The following is a 22050-nucleotide window of genomic DNA, read 5'->3' on the forward strand; positions in this document are numbered from 1 at the left end:
GATTCTTGATGTTTATTCACTCAATCACAGTAATCTGTTTGAAACCAGCAGGGTCCATGACACATAGGAAGGCTTAAATAAATTACTATTCAAAATAACTGAAAATTAAAAAAAAATTCCATTCCTATATATATGATAAAAATGGTGGTTCTACTAAATTTTTGATGGTTGAGATTAAATGTTTGGGGCTGATAATATATTTGTAGGTGACATCAGAGCTCACTAAATCTAGTTAACAGTAAAGAATTTAATTCAATAAACATGTAGTGAAGTATCAGTACTACACTCAATTTGGGGAATACAGAGATGAAAAGTGCCTGTCCAAAACAGGACTACAGAAATATAAGTAAATAATTACAGTATGAGAAATATACGCCATGTATACAGGCAGCAACTGGATACATGGTTAATAAGTATTTATACTTGGGTGGATGGTCACAAAAAATACTTCACAGAAGATCTGACATATTAACTAATTTTTGCAAGAAGAATGACGACCACCAAAAAAAAAAAAAAAAAAGTACAAAAGCAGCATGATTAACAATTAATGCAGCATTAACTTTGTTGATGGGCAGGATCAAGTTGAAGGTGGAATACTAAGATAAGAACTGGAGAGGTGGCCGGGCGCGGTGGCTCACGCCTGTAATCCCAGCACTTTGGGAGGCGGAGGTGGCCGGATCACGAGGTCAGGAGATTGAGACCATCCTGGCTAACACGGTGAAACCCGGTCTCTACTAAAAATACAAAAAAAAAAAAAAAATCAGCCGGGCGTGGTGGCTGGTGCCTGTAGTCCCAACTACTCGGGAGGCTGAGGCAGGAGAATGACGTGAACCCGAGAGGCAGAGCTTGCAGTGAGCAGAGATCGCACCACTGCAGTACAGCCTGGGCGAAAGAGCTGGAAAAAAGAACTGGAGAGGTAAACAATACTCAATAACAACTGGCTTTTATTCCATGCTGAGTATGCTGTATTGCCTTGTAATGAGGTACATCAGTGAGATCTGTGTTTTAACACATTAACAATAGTATACAGGATACAAGCCCATCCACAGAGACAAAAACAAAATTTGAAGATGTGATAGCAATAGTCTGGGTAAGAGTTGGTGAAGATCTAAACTAACTCAGGTTTAAAACCAGATCTACTGTTGGTGTTGTGCTATACACATAATTATGGATATAATAATTATATATAATAAAATTACATAGATATAATAATTATATAATTATAATTATATAGGCAATATCACCATATAATTATAGTTATCTCAGATAATTATTATAATTTTATATATATATATATATATATATATATATACTGTACAGTAGGACATTTTATCTAAAATCTGTGTTTTCCCCTTTTTTTGTATAGTACTCTGACATGCCTTGGAAAGTAATTCCTTTTTTTTTGTTGAGCTAATATTTACATTTTCAAAACAATCTCATTAGTTTTAACAAGTGGTCAAGTATTAAAGATACACGGTATGTGTGAGGAATAAGACAGCCAAGAAGTTAAAATACCAGGACAAGATAAGCCACTCTGAAAGTCATGCCTAGGAAGACAATAGAGTACTAATTGTAATTTCAAAATTGCTCTATGGATCATAATATTCTCCCTGCAACCTTTCCCAAGAATAGGCCATTAAATATCAGCACCTCCAAAGAGAAGTTTATACACTATTTGTACATAGAAAAAATATAATGGTTAATAATGCAAATTCAAAAGCAATCATGTTAGAATGGAAAGCATGGGAGTCATTTAATAATGTCAACAGGTACAGATCACTTTAATACAAGAAAACTAATGTGTTGGCTTATCATTAAAGGTTCTTTCTGGGTCTATCACTATTATAAATCATTCTGACTTCACTAACATGTAATAATTAGGCAATAAAGCTGGGCCTTCCATTTTGATTTGCTTAATAACAAGAAAATTTGTTTGATCATCATGGTATTTTTGTCACTCAGTATCTCTTCCTTAATTTTCTCGTAGCTAATAATATTGCCAAGAACTCATGGTTTGCTTTTCCTCCCTGAGGAACAAGCAGAATTCCACAGGGAATCTTACTTACATGGTATGAGAAGAAAAAGGAACGTGGTCCTTTTCGTGTCTAATTCCCAGACACATTCTTGGCAACCACTTTGTGTGTGTTCCTCTCACACTCTTGACATTCTGGGCAATGTATCACATTAATTCCCACCCATATACAGAGAGATGAAAGAGAAAGTAAAAATGCCTAGGTGCAAGTGAATTTATTTGTTTTTAAATTATTTTTAGATGCAAAGATGGACGCTAACATTCTATTAGACACTGTATCGCGTCAAAAAAAAATTGATATGTATTTTTACCAATGCTAGGCTTTATGAATTCCATTTATTACAAAGGCCTAACCATCTAAAATCCATTAGGTGTTAATTTTTAACATAATCACAGTTCCTTCAAACCACCCCCACCCTCGCACTCCTCAAAATTCCAAATACTCCAAATAAAATGTTACCTTTAGGAAAAATGTGGTTTGACCTAGAGGTCCCAGTTCTCATTACAAACTTGTTCTGCATGTCCTAAATCAGGGGTCCCCAACCCCCAGGCCATGGACCGATACATGTCTGTGGCTTGTTAGGAACCGGGCTGCACAGCAGGAGGTGAGCACTGGCCAAATGAGCATTACTGCCTGAGCTCTGCCTCGTGTGTCAGATCAGCTGAGGCATTAGATTCTGATAGAAGTGTGAACCCTATTATGAAGTGCACATGTGAGGGATCTAGATTGCGAGCTCCTTATGAGAATCTAACTAATGCCTGATGACCTGAGGTGGAAGGGTGTCCTCCCTATACCAGCCCCCCAATCCCTCACCCTCATCCGGGGAAAAAATTGTCTTCCATGAAACCAGTTCCTGGTGCCAGAAAGGTTGTGGACCACTGTCCTAAAGCATCTACCATAAGCATATGTCCACTGTATCCAGATCCTGAGCCTCCTCCTCAGCACCAGAACACTACTAAAAGCAGCAAGGGGGAAACTGAGGAACAAATCACACCTCTGCCAAATTTTAAGTGTTGCTTAGGGTGTCTCTGACTTTATCTCAACCACCTTCTTGTCTATATCATTCTTTTGTTCCATCCCTATTTTTGATGCCTACCCCTGCTCAGAAATACTTCACTGTAATGATCCCCTCTAGCTCTGTAAAGTACTCTATTATGTCACCAATCCACACTACTCCCCAATATACTCAGTCACCTAAGAGCTATGCCTTCCTTTTCTGAAAATTCTTATCAGGACTTTATGAAGAAACCTCCAAATGTCTACAAAGAACTAGTATCCAGTAATTCAAATGAAGTATAAATGATAACACCAAAGCTATTCTGTTTTGTTTGGTTTCTGAATGTTTTTAATGTTTTTGTTTTACTACATGATGTCTACAGAGCTGTAAGGAAAACACTTGGGGCATGGGGCCATTATTTGAAATATTGGAGTCTACTAAATCTGTGCACTACAGACCAAGGAAAGATTAAAATGGAGACTAAGAGGGGTAAGTGTGGCCTTGAGCTGCCTCTTTTCAATATTAGAAAGTGAAAAGACAGAGAATGGGGTCGGGCGCAGTGGCTCGCGCCTGTAATCCCAACACTTTGGGAGGCCAAGGCAGGCGGATCACGAGGTCAGGAGATCGAGACCGTCCTGGCTAACACGGTGAAACCCAATCTCTACTAAAAATACAAAAAATTAGCCGGGCATGGTGGCGGGCACCTGTAGTCCCAGCTGAGGCTGAGGCAGGAGGATGGCGTTAACCTGCGAGGCGGAGCTTGCAGTGAGCAGAGATTGCGCCACTGCACTCCAGCCTGGGTGACAGAGCGAGATTCCGTCTCAAAAAATAAATAAATAAATAAAAGAAAGAAAAGACAGAGATGGGAAATTCAATAGGAAACCAATCTGAGAACGTGTTTAAAACTTAAATTTCCAATAATCTTGCTGTTCTGGGAATCTCATTGCCAGTGTTGTGGAGCCAGGGCAAGACTGATTCTGGGGTTGAAGAGGATCATATGCTCTTTATGTTCCCAACAAAAAAAACTGTTAAGCAATAATAGCGAGAAGAGTATCTGTTCCTCTAAAGTCTTCCCTCCAAAAAGTAAGGTAACAAAGGATCCAAAAGCTGTGCTTCCAAACTTCCCAAGATCAACTCTTTCTTCTTGGGGAAGATCATGGGGTTGGTTTAGTTAGGTAGGAAATCCTTCATAATAGCTCTCTAGTACTAAAGCCCAATTAGCACCTAGCAAATGAATAATCATGGGTAATACTGAATGTGTATAAGATCTACTATGTTGTGAGTTTATACCACTACATTTCCAAACTTTTTTCGAGTGTATTCAGCCTACCTTGCACTTTGCTTAAAATGTAGCTACCTGTTCTCCCCCAAAAAGGAATGGGAACATTGTCTTTGTTGATAGCGTGTTGAGAAAAATAGTATTCCCAAATAACGGAATCAAATTGAAAGAAAAAATATAAATTGTCTCAATGAGGTTAAAATTCTTGGAATGATCCTTTTTTCTATGCATAGGGAAATTAATCAATAAAATAAACACAAGGCTCTAAACTGAATTATTTGCACAATTTTGCCTGAAATTCTTGCAAGCAGAAAACTAAAATATCTATTTTTCCTTCTTTTATCTGTGAATCAACTGTTGTTTTTTAATCAACAAGTGTTTAATTACTACCCACTAAATCCCAGACCTTACTTTAAGTATATGGAACATGCTTTGATGAATGAGACTTTGCCATTGCCCTCAGAATGCTTAGAGCTCCCTGGAGAAGCCCGGGCATAGAAACAAATAATGACAACCCAAGCAACTCGTGGTAATTATTAATACAACAGAAAGTACCAGCAAAGTGATGTGAGCATTTAGAGAGCAGCAGGAATTTTACATTTGCCATTTACAGTCAGAAAGAACTTATGAAAATGACAGCACTAAGAATAAATCATGAAAGATTTTGTCAACTAAAGCTGAAGAAGGACATTCTAGTGGTGGGGACAATACAGACAAAAAGCCACACAGTGTATCTGGAGAACAGTGTAACATGTAGCTTAGATTTGAACCAAAAAACAGTGGCAGAGATAAAGATAGAAATGAAGTGGTTATTCTCAGTATAATAAATTTCAACTCTGGATAAAATGACGAAATTCAATTTTGGTATTTGGAAGAGACCTTCTGTGCCCAGGTAAAATAGCCTACTTGATATTTATATGTTATTGTTCGCCAGCATGTCTTAAATATCAATATCATCTTTCCTACATTAGCTTCTAGCTGCTTATAAAAAACACATTCTTTTCCATATTGTTGTTTAAAATCAACATTGATCAATCTGATAGATATATTTTTCCTAATGTCATTTATAAACAAGTAAAAATTCACTGTATTTTCAGTACATCAACTGGTAAAGAAATGTATTAGAATATTTTATCTTAAAATTATAAAGCAATAATGTTTTGGGGGAAAATAAATCTTACCACGTGGAATAAAACTGGAAAATATAATTTGGGAGTTTATGAGTTTGGAAAGATGGGAGCAAAAAGGGATATGAAAACAAAATAGGGCTGGTTGCCAAAAGCAGTCCCATAAATATTTTTAAGAACACTGGTGTTTGTGGCAGAAGATATTAGTCAGTCTCCTTTCCTAAAAGTGAGAATAAGAGAATGGGGAGATTTTTTTTTAAGTGTTTATTATTTGTCTATTTTCCTTTTTTTCAATCTAATGGTAATACTCCTCTAACAAAGATTCGAAACTCGTTGAATATAAGAATAGGATTTTTTACAAATCATTCAAGACGACTCTTCATGAGTATTCACTTTTCCAGAATTACAATTCATTTCAGGAAGGAAGGACTCAGTAACTACACAGGAGAGCACCTCTCCACTTCCCACCTTACATGATACACCCAAAATGTACTGCTGTTCTCTTTTACCCAGAATTACAAGGATCAGCGTACAAACAGCAGAGAGGAATTGATTATAAATGACGAAATTATCATGAAATAATATTTCTTCAAGCTCCGCAATCAATCTAAAAGAAGCTAAAATTGTGTTCTTAAAATCCTTCTGGTGTAAAAAGCGTTTGGGTTTCGTTAATGTTTTGGTTCGGCTTATAAGAACACCTTACTCTTATAAACTAACAATTCATGATTCATGAGGCTAGGCCCATTCAAGTAAGAAATACACATTGCTAAACAACATACAAAGGCTCATCCACCTAAGAGGCCTGGCCAGCAACCAGGAGCCAACAGAGCTGCTTTGTATTTCTTCAGGGAGATCCCTCTGCCTACAACTGTATTTTTGTGTTGTGTATTTTCAAAGTGTGTTGTTGAAAGGTTATGTTTAATTTTTCACGATGCATTATTTTTCCTCATGCACACATTTTTAGTATGTTATTTTTGTTGTTATTTCAGGAATGAATTTAATATTTTAGTCTCTGCATGTGTGCACATGCATGGGTATATGTAAATTGATTTCGTTATCTTTAATCGGTAAAAACTCACTCTCCCCCACCTTCTCCCAACAAATATAACTCCACTGTGAAAGCTGAATCACTGGGAAACTCAATGGTCATACTACTGCATGGAGAAAAAGAAGAAAAAAAATGAAGCCAACACACAACGAGAAATAGGTAAGTGAGATGAAGATATCATTGGGGTCTGTGTCGCATTTCTAGTTGTTCCAGAGGTCAGACTGCATTCCTGAGCTCTCCATGGCTTCTTGTTTATTATTCACTTCATCTTTGGACTTCATTAGATTCCCATGTACTTTCCAATATATTCCTTTTTCACTTCCAAATAGTCTGATCTTTGTTTGTAATCAAAAGGTTCACATTATTGGTTCCATTTGTTACAGCATGGGAGAATGCTTTTTTCCCAAAGAACTCAAAATAGTTTTTAACATTTCACAGATATATAAAAAAAAAAAAACCTGAGCATTTCTGATGTTTAGAAATATTAAAAAATAGAAGAGGTTGAAATGTCTAAAATAATAACCTGGTCAGTTACTGGTACATACTGAGCTAACACTAAAATTTTCAAAATGACTCCTCTTCATTCCCTAATCTATGTGGTTCAAACTCAAAATGGGCATACAGTCATCTTGAAATAGGTTCAGCTATCTCTAGCAATTATAAATTCTTTCCATGAATAAACTTTTTCTAAGCACCTAAAATCACATGAATATATCTGCCTGACAAAAATTTGGAAAGTCCAGCATCTCTGATTTAAAAAGAAGGAACTATTTGTAATTTTAGTCTCTTATTCTTAATGCAGGATCTGACCATTGGTTAGTAATGCAACAGCTGTGATTAACAACGAATAAAAACTATTTTCAGAGTCTTCTCATGACCTAGCCACATTAGCAATCTAAAAATAAAAAAGGAAAAGTTTTTAAAAGCTTAACCTTTTATAAAGTGACTAAACTTCATCAAGCCATCACAAACAGATTTCTAGGACTTTTTTTGAGAAGAAGAAAATAGGATCATTAGTTTAATGACAGTAACATTTGTGCGGGTATACAAACAACATATATGTCAGAACAATTTAATAATTATATACTGAACACGCTTTATGGCTTTTTATAGTATTTTGTTGAATCTATATTTGCTTTGGGGAGTTTTGTTTTAGGTTCTATGTGTGAGTGTGCGTGTGTGTGTGTGTTCTCGATTTTAAAACTATTTCTTGGCTTCTTTAGACCATAAGAACATAACGTATAATAGTAAACACATATTTCAATTTATTTGAATCTTTTTTGAAAACAAACATAGATTGGCCAGGTGCAGTGGCTGATGCCTGTAGTCCCAGCACTTTGGGAGGCAGAGGCGGGTGGATCACAAGGTCAGGAGTTCGAGACCAATCTGACCGAGATAGTGAAACCCCATCTCTACTAAAAATACAATACTTAGCCAGGAGGGGTGGCACATGCCTGTAATCCCAGCTACTCGGGAGGCTGAGGCAGGAGAATCACTTGAACCCAGGAGGCGGAGGCTGCAGTCAGCCAAGATCATGCCACTGCACTCCAGCCTGGGTGACAGAGCAAGAGTCTGTCTCAAAAAAGAAATAAATAAAATACAATATGTAAAAAATAAAAAATAACGTGGATTAATTGACTCTTAAGAGAACTATAGCAAATAATATGTGGTGCAAAAAAAGGTTTATTATGGCTGGGTGCGGCGGCTTACACCTGTAATCCCAGCACTTTGGGAGACCAAGGCAGGGAGACTGCTTGAGGCCAGGAGTTCAAGATCAGCCTGGTCAACACAGAGAGACATCTAGTCCCTACAAAAAGTAAAAAAAAATTAGCCAGGCATGCTGGCAGGTGCCTGTAGTCCCAGTTACTTGGGAGGCTGAGATGGGTGGATCACTTGAGCCCTGGAGTTCAAGGCTGCAGTGAGCTATGATCACAACACTATGCTCCAGACTGGGTGATAGAGTGAGACCCTCTCTCTTAAAACATTAATAAAAAAATAAAAGTTTTAAAGGTTAATTTTTACAGCTACAGACAAAGATATAGTGCAGAGAAAGAATAGTGGCTGCAGAAAAGTCATTCTGAGACAGGAAGTTCAGGCTTGCTCATCTGGTCAAGTTAATATCTGGAAGATGAAGGCTGAAGCCCACATCTCTCAAGAAAGTAAGATCTTGCTTAAAATTACACTATTCACAGCCATATAAAATCAGGCTAGTAAGTAAATAAGTGTGATGTGGAAGTTCAGAAGGATTCCTTCTCCTTTACTGACAGGTCAAAAAGCCTATGAAGAACAGCAGAAGTCATGAGGGAATTCTGGCTCTATGTTCATTCACCCTTTTTCTCTGATCCAAATCAGAATCTCCTTTGGCCCAAAGGCTGGAGGATACTCTTCTAGTGTCACTTCTCTTCCAGAAAAGGGAAGAGCTTACTGTTAGAAACTGCTAAGCCCCAAGTCACTCTCAGGCTACTGTATTGCTTTACCTCAAAAACATCCTTAACAACGTAAATCTGACTTTATGCACCATTAAGAATGAAGGACGCTGACAGTCAGTAATTCTAAGAAACTTCCTGATTTTAGATATGTTAAAATGTGAAAAAAAATGCATTTAAGAATCTAAAAACCATGTATCAGCCACGTCCAACTAACATCAAAGAACTGCCAGCTATACTCCTTTCCTTTTTTTTTTTTTTTTTATTTCAATAGGTTTTTGGGGAATAGGTGGTGTTTGATTACATGAATAAGTTCTTTAGTGGTGATTTCTGAGACTGGTGCAGTCATCACCTAAGCAGTGTACACTGTACCCAATGTGTAGTCTTTTGTTTTTTGTTTTTTTCTTTTTTTTTTTTGAGACGGAGTCTCGCTCTGTCACCAGGCTGGAGTGCAGTGGCGTGATCTCGGCTCACTGCAACCTCTGCCTCCCGAGTTCAAGCGATTCTCCTGTCTCTGCCTCCTGAGTAGCTGGACTATAGGCACGCGTCACCACACCCAGCTAATTATTTGTATTTTTAGTAGAGTCGGGGTTTCACCATGTTAGCCAGGATGGTCTCGATCTCCTGACCTGGTGATCCGCCTGCCTCAGCCTCCCAAAGTGCTGGGATTACAGGGGTGAGCCAGCGCGCCTGGCCCCAGTGTGTAGTCTTTTATCCCTCACAAACCCTCACCCTTTTCCCCGAGTCCCCAAAGGTTAATGTATCATTCTTATGCCTTTGCATCCTAATAGTTTAGCTCCCAGATATGAATCAGAACATATGATGTTTGGTTTTCCATTCCTGAGTTACTTCACTTAGAACAATAGTCCCCAATTCCATCTACTCCTTTCCTTTCATAACTTTTCTTCTACTACTACCACAACTATCCCAGGTTAGACCAACATTACTTCAGGCTTAGTCTGAAGCAAAGACTTACTATTGGATGCATCCCTACAAATCTCCTCCAGTTCTCTGATCCATCCCATCTCACATACATACAGTCTCCAGATCATGGCTCATCCACGTATCTGGGAAGCTTTCATGAGAAAGCTTCCATAGATCCACCCACTGACTCTTCACTCTGACGTTCAGGCACTCTACCACCTTGACTCCATCTACTTTTACATTGGCAAAAAATTGTTTCATAGCATTTTTATGTATTTTGCTTAAAAAAGTGTTTCATAATTAAATAAACTAGCATAAATAACATTAAATACTTTTTTTTACAAGAAGACTGCTCAGAATCTTTAATATGTAATGTTTGAAAAATTTCCAGGAGGCAGATATAGTACCCAATGTTTTCAAAACTAATTTCACCATAGAAACCTCTGTGTGCATGCTATCTCTTGGGACTAGCATTCTTGGTGAAATAAACTATGACTTTCTGCTTCCCATAATTATTCTTCTGATTTCTTCCCATAATTATTTCTCTGATTTCTAGTCCTTGCACATTCAAGTCACTTTGTTGAGGATGCCTTTCCCTTACGTGCCTCCAATGCATATCAGTATTTATCAACTTCACTTTTTTTCTAGGCCTAGTTCAAATTATCAGTTCACTTTTAAAGCTCCCCTTGAGGTCTCTAGCTGCAAGTAACATCTCCCAGAGAACACTGTTTCTATTTTTCTTTCATTATCTAACACTTTCTACTTTTCTATTAAAGCTATTTTTACAGTGTTTTATTCAATCCTTATAATCCCTTTGAAAGCATCATCTGGACCTTATCATTGTATTCTTCTCAGCACCCAACAGAAAAATTCAAATATAGCTTAATCCTTATAACTTCTTTTAACTCTCTCAGGACCAAGCTCCTTCAACTGCTCTTCGCTTTGAAAACATGAATGAAACATTTAAAATCTTTAAAATCATATAAGAACAAGATGTAACATTTTCAAAGAAAAACATTGTAGTTCTAACATTTTACTGAACATCTGGTCACTTATCTTGTCATTTGTAATTAAAATGGCTTTTCTATAACCCATGTTTTGGCGGGAAAAGTGAAACAAAAACATTTGTTTCTGCATAAGGTCGATTTTTAAAGTTTTTTTTCTTGATTTGCCTGAAATTAAATATATAATATCCCTACTGCAAGTAAAAACTATCAAGGAACACTTGTTAAATAAACTGATAAGACTTAAGATTTCAGGGCCTTGACTTTTCCTGGTACTCCTCAATTTCAGTCTTTTGATAATGGAATCTTCCACATAGCCAACACTGCAACTGGTGAGACATAAGTTCTCTTTTCAAAACATAACACACGAATAAGTTTAAAGATTATGATCTTCCTTTAATGTAGTTCTCCATCATGTGTTCTAACGTGCATTAGTACTGAATAGGCACATGTTCAAGGTGTAGAGCTAGCATTGATTTATTAATAACAGTAATAGCTAACACTCAGTGCCACGCTATGCACCAGAGAGTGCTTATGTGCTTTGTGTGCATTATCTCTTAACCCTCACAATTCTTTAAAGAAAGTACTATTATTACCTCCACAAATAAGAATACTTTAAGAGGTGTTATGTAATTTAGCCAAGTTCACACAGCCAGTAATGATAGTTCCAAGATTTTAATCCAGGCAGTCTGACTCCAGAGCCCAAACTCTTAAGCCACACCACTCCCTTGCCTGCCTTCTATTTAGGTACACAGGAACTACTGTGCAGTTACATTCATGGCTGAAGAGCCACTCCTATCAACCCTATCAATAAACACACTTCTTTGTGCCATTGCTGACAATCAGAAGATATGTCACAATATCAGAAAGCAATAATGTCTGTGCTCCTTCCCAGACAAATGAAGTATGTCCTCCTGGAGAAAGACAATGTAACATATGAACATGATTTTTACTTTTTTATGATTCAATGAATCCATTCATTAAATACATTTAATGAATTTATTACTTCTGTATTCCCCAAAGTAAAGCTAGATATCGTCTTCAATTCCTGGATGATTGCCACACCAGAAGTAGTCCCTTCTCCTTAAGCCCTCCCTCCACATAGCCGCCACACAGCCAGGACCAACTACAACCATCAGCTAGCAAGACAATATAAAACAAAATGTTTGGGCCAGGCGTGGTGGCTCACGCCTGTAACCCCAGCACTATGGGAGGCCGAGGCGGGCAGATCACGAGGTCAGGAGATCGAGACTATCCTGGCCAACATGGTGAAACCTCGTCTCTACTAAAAAATACAAAAAATTAGCCGGGCATGGTGGTGGGTGCCTGTAGTCCCAGCTACTTGGGAGGCTGAGGCAGGAGAATCACTTGAACCCAGGAGGCAGAGATTGCAGTGAGCCGAGATCACGCCACTGCACTCCAGCCTGGTGACAGAGACTCTGTCTCAAAAAAAAAAGAAAAAAAAAAGTTTGGCATCATCCTTTCCATGTACAGTGAAACGAGAAATCATATGAGAATCTGTGGACACTGTGAAATGACAAATCTGCTTCCTAAGAATTCAATGGAGTTACTCACTCAGCGATAAGACCGAGTCCATTCTTCAACTGAAGAATTAGCTGCTCAGAATTATAGCAGGATTTCCATCGCTAAGCATTGTACTCCAGCTTAGGAGAAAGCAATTATAGCAATCTAAAGATGCACATCATTAGTAGACTACTAAGGTCTAAAACCTATCGTTATCTATTCTTTCAACTTGTTCAGTAAATATATATTAAATGTAGACACTGTTCTAAGCATACTGAGATCAGCAAAGACAACGAAATGTTCATGGAGTCGACGTTCCACAAGCAATGGCAGTTAGATCTAGGAATGTCAGAGTGCTAAAGGGGATACCTCCCTGAGGAGGAACTAGGATGACTGGAAGAAAGATGTCAATGTGAAGATCTGTGGTAAATAGTCATTCCAGACAAACTAACAGCAAGTACAAATTACATCAACAAGTTAACTAACCTACAAACAACTGAATACTCAAACTGAATTTCAATTACCTATGCTGACTAAAGTACAGAGGGGGTCCCCAACCTATGATGGATTGACTTGCAATTTTTCTGCTTAACAATGGTGCAAAGGTCATATACATTCAGTATAAACTGTCATTAGAGTACCCATACAGCCATCCTGTTTTTCACTTTCAATACAGTATTCAACACACTGCATGAGATATTCAACACTTTATTATAAATAGGCTTTGTGTCAGATGACTTTGCCCAACTGTAGGCTAATGTAAATGTTCTGAACATATTTAAGGTGGACTAAGCTAGGTTGTAATTTTCATTAGGTTAGGTGTATTAAATGTATTTCAACTTACAATATTTTTCATTTATGATAGGTTTATCGGGATGTAATCCCTTCGTAAATCAAGAAGTATCTGCATATTTGTTAAGAAAATGTAAGGCCTTAAATCCAAGCGATGCTACTAGTAAACTAGGGTAAGTCACTTAGCTTTTGTGCATGTCAATTTCATCATCCTTAAAAGGAGGGACAGGAACACATGACCCTAAGGTACCTTCCAACTGGAAATTCTTAGAATTCTATGGTCATGAAGTCTAAACTTCAAGTTGCTTTTTCAAAGTAGATAATTAATGTGTACTTCCACCATTATAGCCTTGCCCTACCTTCCTGGTGAAAGAGCTGACAGGGGCTATGTCAAAGATGTGCTCCAGAAAGGACTAAAGCTGTGGTCCACCAGGTGATAAGCCTATGACCTCCAGGTGACTAATACATTATTCCAAGCAACTGAGCTAATGGCCAATATGAAAACCTTCTTGTTTTTTTGATAAAAATAAAGATTCATACTTCCTCGTCCCGTCCTACTAATTAGACTACAATAAAACAAAGGTAATAGTTCCACTTCCAAAGTTATAGCAAAGTAAAATCTTACAACTAAAAACTAAATATGTAACTAAAATATAAATATACAACTAAAATATAAAGTTAATTTTAAACTATAGGCATTTTATCACTTTTGAATTCACTTATTAGGTATGAAATTTTATTTATAAAAGATCAGAATGAAAATTTCAGTAGTTTGTAAGAGATTTTACATGGAATTGTGATGATGAAAAGGTTCCCTGTGGGAATAATAGAATCACCTTGATGGATGAGTATTGAATGAGTATGTTTATATAATATGAGGAATTTAAGGGAAGAAACTTAGTTTTGAAAATTGTACACTCCACCAAGTCACTTAGCAATGAGTTAAGAAAGAAATGGCTCTAAAACCATGGAAATTCAAACTCTCAGGAAGCAGCTTAATACAGCTTTGACAGGAGACAGCTAGGGAGAAAGTTTAATTCTGTACTTTTAACTCCTTAGTTTCCTCGACTGTAAATAGAAATAGTGTCTTCTTTCTCCCAAGATTGTTTAAAAGATTATATGGGCATTGAATTCTAAAGTAACTAATGAAGATATTAACATATTTTACAAAATCGATATATGCTAGTGGTCCTCCCAAGTCATCTTTTGAAGTCTTTGACTTTACTTGATTGAACAAGCATTTATCAAGTGTTCATTCTATATCAGAGAGTATATTAAGTACTAATGATACGATGAGACTAAAATATATTATCTACCTTTAATAATAGCAGAAAAGAGAGGACATGATAACTAACGAAGCAGCTTATGCACTTGCATGAGAGTGTATAAAACACACATACAAAAATTTAATTCTGCTTTAAAAAAATAATAAACAAGAAAAGTCACAAAAGGGTGACTTTAAGATTTGACGTTGAAATATAAGCAAGAATTTGTCATAGCAAAAAACAAGCCACATAAGGAAAAATGAGACATTAATTCAGGAAAATTTGGATTAGGAAGCCTACTGTGTGCTAGATTCTGAACTGGCACCAAGCACCCCTGGGGAGAAACCTGGAGACGTGAACATACCTAGTGTCTTCCAAAAAGAACAAGCACATCCCACACACAAACATTTACAGAAATCTTTATTAGTCAACGTGTGATTTTTAATTTTTTTCTTTTTTTTTTTTTTTTTTTGAGATGGAGTCTTGCTTTGTCACCCAGGCTGGAGTGCAATGGTGTGATCTCGGCTCACTGCAACCTCTACCTCTCAGGTTCAAGCAATTGTCCTGCCTCAGCCTCCCGAGTAGCTGGGATTACAGGCACCCACCACCATGCCTGGCTAATTTTTGTATTTTTAGTAGAGACGAGGTTTCACCATGTTGGCCAGTCTGGTCTCTAACTCCAGACCTCAAGTGATCCGTGCGCCTCGGCCTCCTAAAGTGCTGGAATTACAAGCATGAGCGAGCCATCCTGCTCGGCCAAATATTCTTAATTATTGTGCAAATGTGCAGACTTTGTATTGTGTTGGGAATGTTTTCCAGGGTTCTCCATAAATTTTAAATAAATATGCAGCCTTAAAAACACAAGCATCCATGATAATTAAAGTATATTTTGAAAAAGAATACAAAATATCTTTGTGAGCTAAGCAGTCTGAAAATGTCTTTTTTAATAAATAAAACACCAGATTCCAATCTCTCCAGCTCAACTGGTGGTCATAGCTGATGATGTAGGAATGAAATCAATTTAAAAAAAATATATGGTTTAGAATTTAGCAGATGTCACCAATAATGTCAAGAGTATATCAACCGAAATGAAATGCCATTTTAGTTAGGGCAAGCCTCATTATGAACTGAAAATGCTCAAGACATGGTCATGTTAAACTCAAAAATCCTAGCATTTCGCTGGGTCTAATTGTTTGTTTTTCTTTCTTCCTTTCTTAATGAAGCAATGGTCTTTTACAAAACCTCCTTTAAGTGCATCCAACGCAATAAAAGCTCAACATGAGATCTCCTTTTCAATCATAAGTACCTAACACTAAAACTGTTTCCAGATGTAAAGCCAAGAGAGAATCCAAATGAATAACGGTTTGCCTACTAAGCAGAGCTATGTGGCAGGCTGACATTTTCATGGAAAATGTACTGTTCTCCACCTCCAACTCTTTTACACATAGTGGAAAGATGTAATGTTATTTATGTTCTTACCCCAGTGCAAAAAGGAAGAAAGGAAGGATGGAAGAAGAAGAAAAAAAGGGAGGGTAGAGAAAGGAAGGAAGGAAGAGAAAAAGCACGGTTGAAAACACAGCTCCTTAGAGTTTTCTAAAACAATTTGTTAAAATTGTCATAAACCATTGTGATCACCAACTACTATTTTCAAAGGATTTTGTTTTAAATGCTCAAAACAGAAAATCAAAAACCCCAATGAAAAATAAACACTGCTCCTCATTTACAAAATAGGCAGACTGTGATAACTTCTTATTGTACAAATACTTGGATATATTTTAAATAAGATTCCATTTTTAAGTTAAAAAACCTGATATAAATTAAATCTTTTAGGAATTACTACTGCAGTATATAAATCAAACTGCACCTTTGGTGCCTTTGCAAATGTAATAATGTAATAATAGAGAGAACTTCCTAGGAGACAATGGCTAAACAAATGTACATTTTTCTTTATAAAACTCTGTCCATTTATAGTTATGTAGTAATGAGCCTTGATAATTTAACATGCTTTATATAAAACTCTAGAATCATTTAGGCCCTTTACAAACCATTAAGATTATCAGCTCTGATATGAATCATACAAAAATATGCCTATGTCTCTGTTTCAGTCCCAAGATAAAACTATTTTAAGTGAGTCATCAATTCCAGATTTTCAAAGTCAAAATATCCTCACAAAGGGCTCAGCTGAGTCTTTTGAATACAGGTATGAAGTACAAAATGAATGTAAACCAATGTTACCCCTACCATATAGGTATGTTGTGTTCACAAATACACACACACACACACCCTAACTCAATGTAGTTTATTCAACTTTATTTTTACATTTTTATTATTAATTTTTATTCAGTATTTTTGTTATTTTAAATTTTATTTCCTTAATCCAGGTATATTCATTTAACTGTCTTATGATTTTGCAGCTATAGTTTATTTTACCCTGATTTTAATATTATTTTAAATATTTTATCCTTTATTCTTTATTATTCAATTTCCATCGTATTTCCTTTAACTATTTGTAGTTACATAAGGTTTGTACATATTTATGTGGTACATGTGATATTTAGATACATGTATACAATATGTATTGATCAAATCAAAGTATTTAGGATATGTACTCAAATATTTATCATTTATTTGTGCTAGGAAGATTTCAAATCTTCTACCTATTTTGAAATATACAATATATTGTTGTTAACTATAGTCACCCTACTGTGCTATCAAACATGAGAACGTATTCCTTCTATCTAACTGTATGTTTGTACCCATCAACCAACCTCTCTTCATCCCCGCTCTCCACCCCCCAACCCACACACATCCTTCCCAGCCTCTAGTAATTATCATTCTACTCTCTAATTCCATGAGATCAACTTTTGAAACTCCTCCATGTGAATGAGAACATGTGATATTGTCTTTCTGTGCCTGGCATATTTCACTTACCATAGTGAACTCCACGTCCATCCCTGCTGTTGCAAATGACAGGATTTCATTCTTTTTATTCCAGGGCATTTCTAATAGGTTTTTTGTGTTTTGTTTGTTTGTTTTTTTGTTTTTGAGGCAGGGTTTTGCTCTGTCACCCAGGCTAGACTGCAGTGGCGCAATCTCAGATTTCAGATCATGGCAACCTCTGCCTCCCAGGCTCAAGTGATCCTCCCACCTCAGCCACCCAAGTAGCTGGGATCACAGGTGCACACCATCACACCCGGTTAATTTTTGTGTTTTTGATAGAGACGGGGTTTTGCCATGTTGCCCAGGCTGGTCTTGAACCCCTGAGCTCAACCAATCCTCCTGCCTCGGCCTCCCAAAGTACTGGGATTACAGGGGTGAGCTACCATGAACAGCCTCTAAGAGTTTTTTTTTTTTTTTTTTTAACAGACATTTATAAGTAACTTTTACTTATAGATACTAAGAAGATACTTGAGCACAGCAGAGAAAGTCATAGGTACACAGTCCAAAAGCCATAAAGAAAAGACAGAAAGAAATCTTTGAATGATTTTGTATTAAATCACCCCAAATCCCAAGTCAGAGATTTCTTAGGCTAATACGAGATAAGATACTTTATCCTTTAGGCTTTAACCATCAATAGGCAACGGTGGCTGACAAACCCATCTTGATTCCATTTAGAGAACAGTCTAGGAACTACATGGATAAAATTACTCCTGCAGGAAGATGACAAACTAGCCTCCAAAATAGCCCAGGTGAATGGAAACAAAAAGATTATCTTGTCTCTGGGACAATTCACAACCTCTCTGATGAGGCAGGTAGATATACAAATAACATGACCTCTGAGTACAATTGTATAATTGTGGACTTTTCTCCTGAGCAAACCAGCCATAGACAGACAAGAAGGCATATGGAACTTTCCTAAATGAGTCTTTCTACTCAGTTTCAAAATGACTCATAATACAAATAACTGAATACTTCTGAACCTCCCTTTCAATGTTTTTGGAAAGATACACAACACCTGGGACAATTGAATATAGCTGTGAACAATAGCAGAGCAGATCTCAACACTAAATAGCCATATGACTTGGAACAAACTGCTTACCCTCCTGAAATTTCAGTTTACCTACTCACTATACGACTCAGTCATAGAATTCACCTCATATATTATTGTCGAAGTGTTAAATGAGACCACAAATGTGGAGTGTGTCCGGCACTCAAATAACTCAATAAATGTAATTAGTTAAAAAAAACTAAGCATCCAAATTAAAGTACTGGAATCTTTTTTATGCTGGTCCATTCCAGAATAAACTTGAATAAATAGAGTCATTTCACTTCAGGAAAGGAATTTAGCTGGGTACAGTGGCTTATGCCAGCACTTTGAAAGGCCAAGGTGGGAGGATCACTTGAGGCCAGGAGTTCAACACCAGCCTTGGCAAAATAGCAAGAACCTGTCTCTACAAAAAAATAAGAAAAAAAAAAAAAGTTGAGCATGGCAGTACATACGTGTAGTCCCCACTACTCAGGAGGCTGAGGGAGGAGGATCACTTGAGCCCGGGAGGTCAAGGTTGCAGGCAGGCAGGTAGGCAGGCAGAAAAGGAAGGCAGGATGGAAGGAAGGAAAGAAGGAAGGAAGGAAGGAAGGAAGGAAGGAAGGAAGGAAGGAAGGAAGGCAGGCAGGCAGGCAGGCAGGCAGGCAGGCAGGCAGGCAGGCAGGCAGGCAGGCAGGCAGGCTTAAATATTCCTCATATGTGAGCCTCCCCAGTGTGCTCTCTTTATAACAAAAATCAAGAAAATGCTATGTTGGATATGCTCCCAAATAGGTTCTACAATTTTTTAAAACAATTTCAAACTTTATAATTTTCAAAATCTTAGTTTGCAATGGACATCCTGACAAGGTCTAAAATTGTAAGTCAAATGAATGTGTAATTAAACAGCTTCCCCTAAACTAGTGGGTCTTTTGAGGATGACATATATAATGTGGAATTAATTTTTTAATTTAAAAAATAAACTTTTTTATTGATATGGAATTCATCTCAACATAACTAGCCAGTGATTTACATTTGAATTTACTACAGCACCAAGGAAGAGGCTGGGCAAAGACCAAGAGTCACACAGAAAAATGTGGGTCAGCTGAAGAAAGGAGAAGAAAGTGATAGTTTTCTATCTTCTGGTGTATGGTTTTAAAGCAGTTCCTTATCTGTTACTTGAAAGAGAAATGCTAACCCAAAGAACTGTTAGAGACTTCTCTTAAGGGACCAGTCACAAAGATATGATGAATAAAGGGCGGGAGAGCAAGGCATGACTATAACAGCTTGGCCCCTGGGTGAAGCTGGACAAAAAATTTCAGAAAAGCCCCAACTCAAAAATTACAATGAAAGTAAGTTGTCGTGTGCTTTCTAGTCATCAAAAGTGTTTTAATAAAAAACGAGTTCTCAAATAAACCATACTGGAAATAAACATTTTGGCATTAAAACAGGATGTAGTTTAATTAAATAAGTCAACCAATTGACCAAATTATTCAGTCAACTGGCCAAAATGAGAAAGAGGAAAAATATATATATATATATACATATATAGCAACAATTTTACCTCTTAAAAGTTTGTGAGAGTCCCAGGTAAAGCAACAAAAGAGATGAAAAAAATCAATCCCTTTTTTCAATCCAAAAAGATAATTTGTTGCTCTTTGGGTCTCAACCAACATTTTTCCAAAGCACTGTTTTAAAATCTCAAGATAGTTCCCAAAAGACTGGTAGATAGTTTAAATTTCATTTTAAATTACAGTTTTAAATATTTGTATTAAGATTGGAAAATAATAAATTAACCATACTAGCAATTAAAACTATACTAACAAGTAAAATAATCCAACTGAAGGAAACTTTTACAATATATTTCACCTACTGGAGCTTAAAGAAAATCAGATTTGAAAGTTTTGTGGAGGAGGAATATTCAGACACATATAGTTTCTAAAGACAACTTTTGACATTGTCGCTTACTTTAGAAATTGGTGTAAAGCTACTTTCTCTAAAACAACTTTTCTTTTCCATGCTTTGAGTATATACTGACACTAATTTCATCAATTGAGATTATTTATGGGACTTAAATAAAAAGGTGCAGTGGCAGCTAAATAATAAGAGCTAACAATCACTGTTGAGTGATTTTTTTTTAATAAAATGATATGCTGAGAACTTCACATGCATTATTTTATTTTAGCCTCCCATTTTATAGGAAACAAAGGCACAGAGTACCAGGTAACTTGCCAAGATCACCAGATAGGAAAGGGATTAAAACCCAGGCAGTATTTGTCCTTCTGTGACTGATATGATTTTGCTTTGAGTTACCTAAATTAGTCAAACTCATAGCAACAGAAAATAGAATGGTGACTGCCAGGGTCTGAAGAGAAGGGGAAACAAGAGTTGCTGTTCAATGGGTATAAAGCCTCAGTTACACAGGATGAATAAGGCCCAGAGATCTGCTGTACAATGGTGTGCCTATAGTTAACGATACTGTATGGTGCACTTAGAAATTGTTTAAGAGGGAAATCTTGTGTTCTTAATTTATGATGGTTAAGTATTCCTACCATCAGAGGCGTCCTAACCAGAGTGACTCCATCTTGAATAAAGGTGGGAAAAAGTCAAATCTGCTGGGTTACTTTCCCTGGGGTTCGGCACTCTTGGTCACAAGAGCAGTAACACTCTAAACCATAATAATTCTACTGTAAGTTTCTTCTTTGAAATGGCAATCGCCAGCAGGGAATTCTGTAAGAAGAATCTACTCTATCACTGCCAGGGCACACAGAATTTTGAATTAAGGAAACAGCTGGCTGCTTGCCACAGGCAGGAAATGGAGAAGAGAAGAGCCAGTCAGCATTCATCTCTCTACTTCTGTCCAACTAACTACTTCTAGCTCTCTTCATCTGCCTTCATCTTACCTCTTTTGATTTGGGGATCGAATCAAAGAGCTGTTATGCACCTCAGATGCAATGGACTATCAACTTACAAAAAGATACAAACAGTGAACTAGGGCTGCCTCAGGTGCCAAGTTAGGCTGAGAAAAGCCTAAAGACAAAGGAGTTCAGGCTGCAAGACTGAAACCTGAACACACTGCCGAATACAGTACCACTACTTAAGCTCTTACTGATCAGCTGCTTCTGAATTAATCACCAAATAATGGTCAGCATTTACAGAGAGTTCCTAGGATTTCTGGTACACAAAAGATACTTCCAATAGTTGCATCAACTCTGGGAAGTAGTTTTGCTTTCCCATTGAAACAGAAGTTTAGAGAAAAAAAAAAAGACCATATAATTATTTGGTGATGGATCAGTATTCCAATCAGAACTCCAAACTTACGTTCTTTCCGTTAAACGGTGGAATAATACCAGGGAAACACTGAAATTTGCTTAGAAAGTACTTTGGATTGATCAAAGAATTGTTTTTAAAAAAACAGAAAAATTTCTTAGAAGATCAGGATTCCACTAAACGGTCATAAGTTCTTTATTAGATGGGAATCAAACATTTAGGAGCAAAATTGATTGAACAGTTATGCATTTTCCCTTCCCCTTCCTGCTTCACATATTTTACAATGAAATTACTAAACTGGTGGGGTAGGGGGATATGAATGAGCACAGTAGATAACACCTGTATCCAAAAAGACTACAAATAACACAATGAGTGCAGAAATTTTGATTCACCATTGAAT

The 22050-nt window shown here is 36.9% G+C and overlaps 1 protein-coding gene across 9 annotated transcripts in view; it reads right to left on the reverse strand.

Annotated features, from left to right (window-relative positions):
* Window positions 1–22050, reverse strand: part of PTPRK (protein tyrosine phosphatase receptor type K) — a 557269-nt gene that overhangs the window by 453108 nt on the left and 82111 nt on the right. The gene's annotated exons all lie outside the window — the stretch shown is intronic.

This window comes from Hylobates moloch, unplaced genomic scaffold (assembly GCF_009828535.3).
Source record: "Hylobates moloch isolate HMO894 unplaced genomic scaffold, HMol_V3 SCAFFOLD_2, whole genome shotgun sequence".
NCBI classification, from domain to species: domain Eukaryota; kingdom Metazoa; phylum Chordata; class Mammalia; order Primates; family Hylobatidae; genus Hylobates; species Hylobates moloch.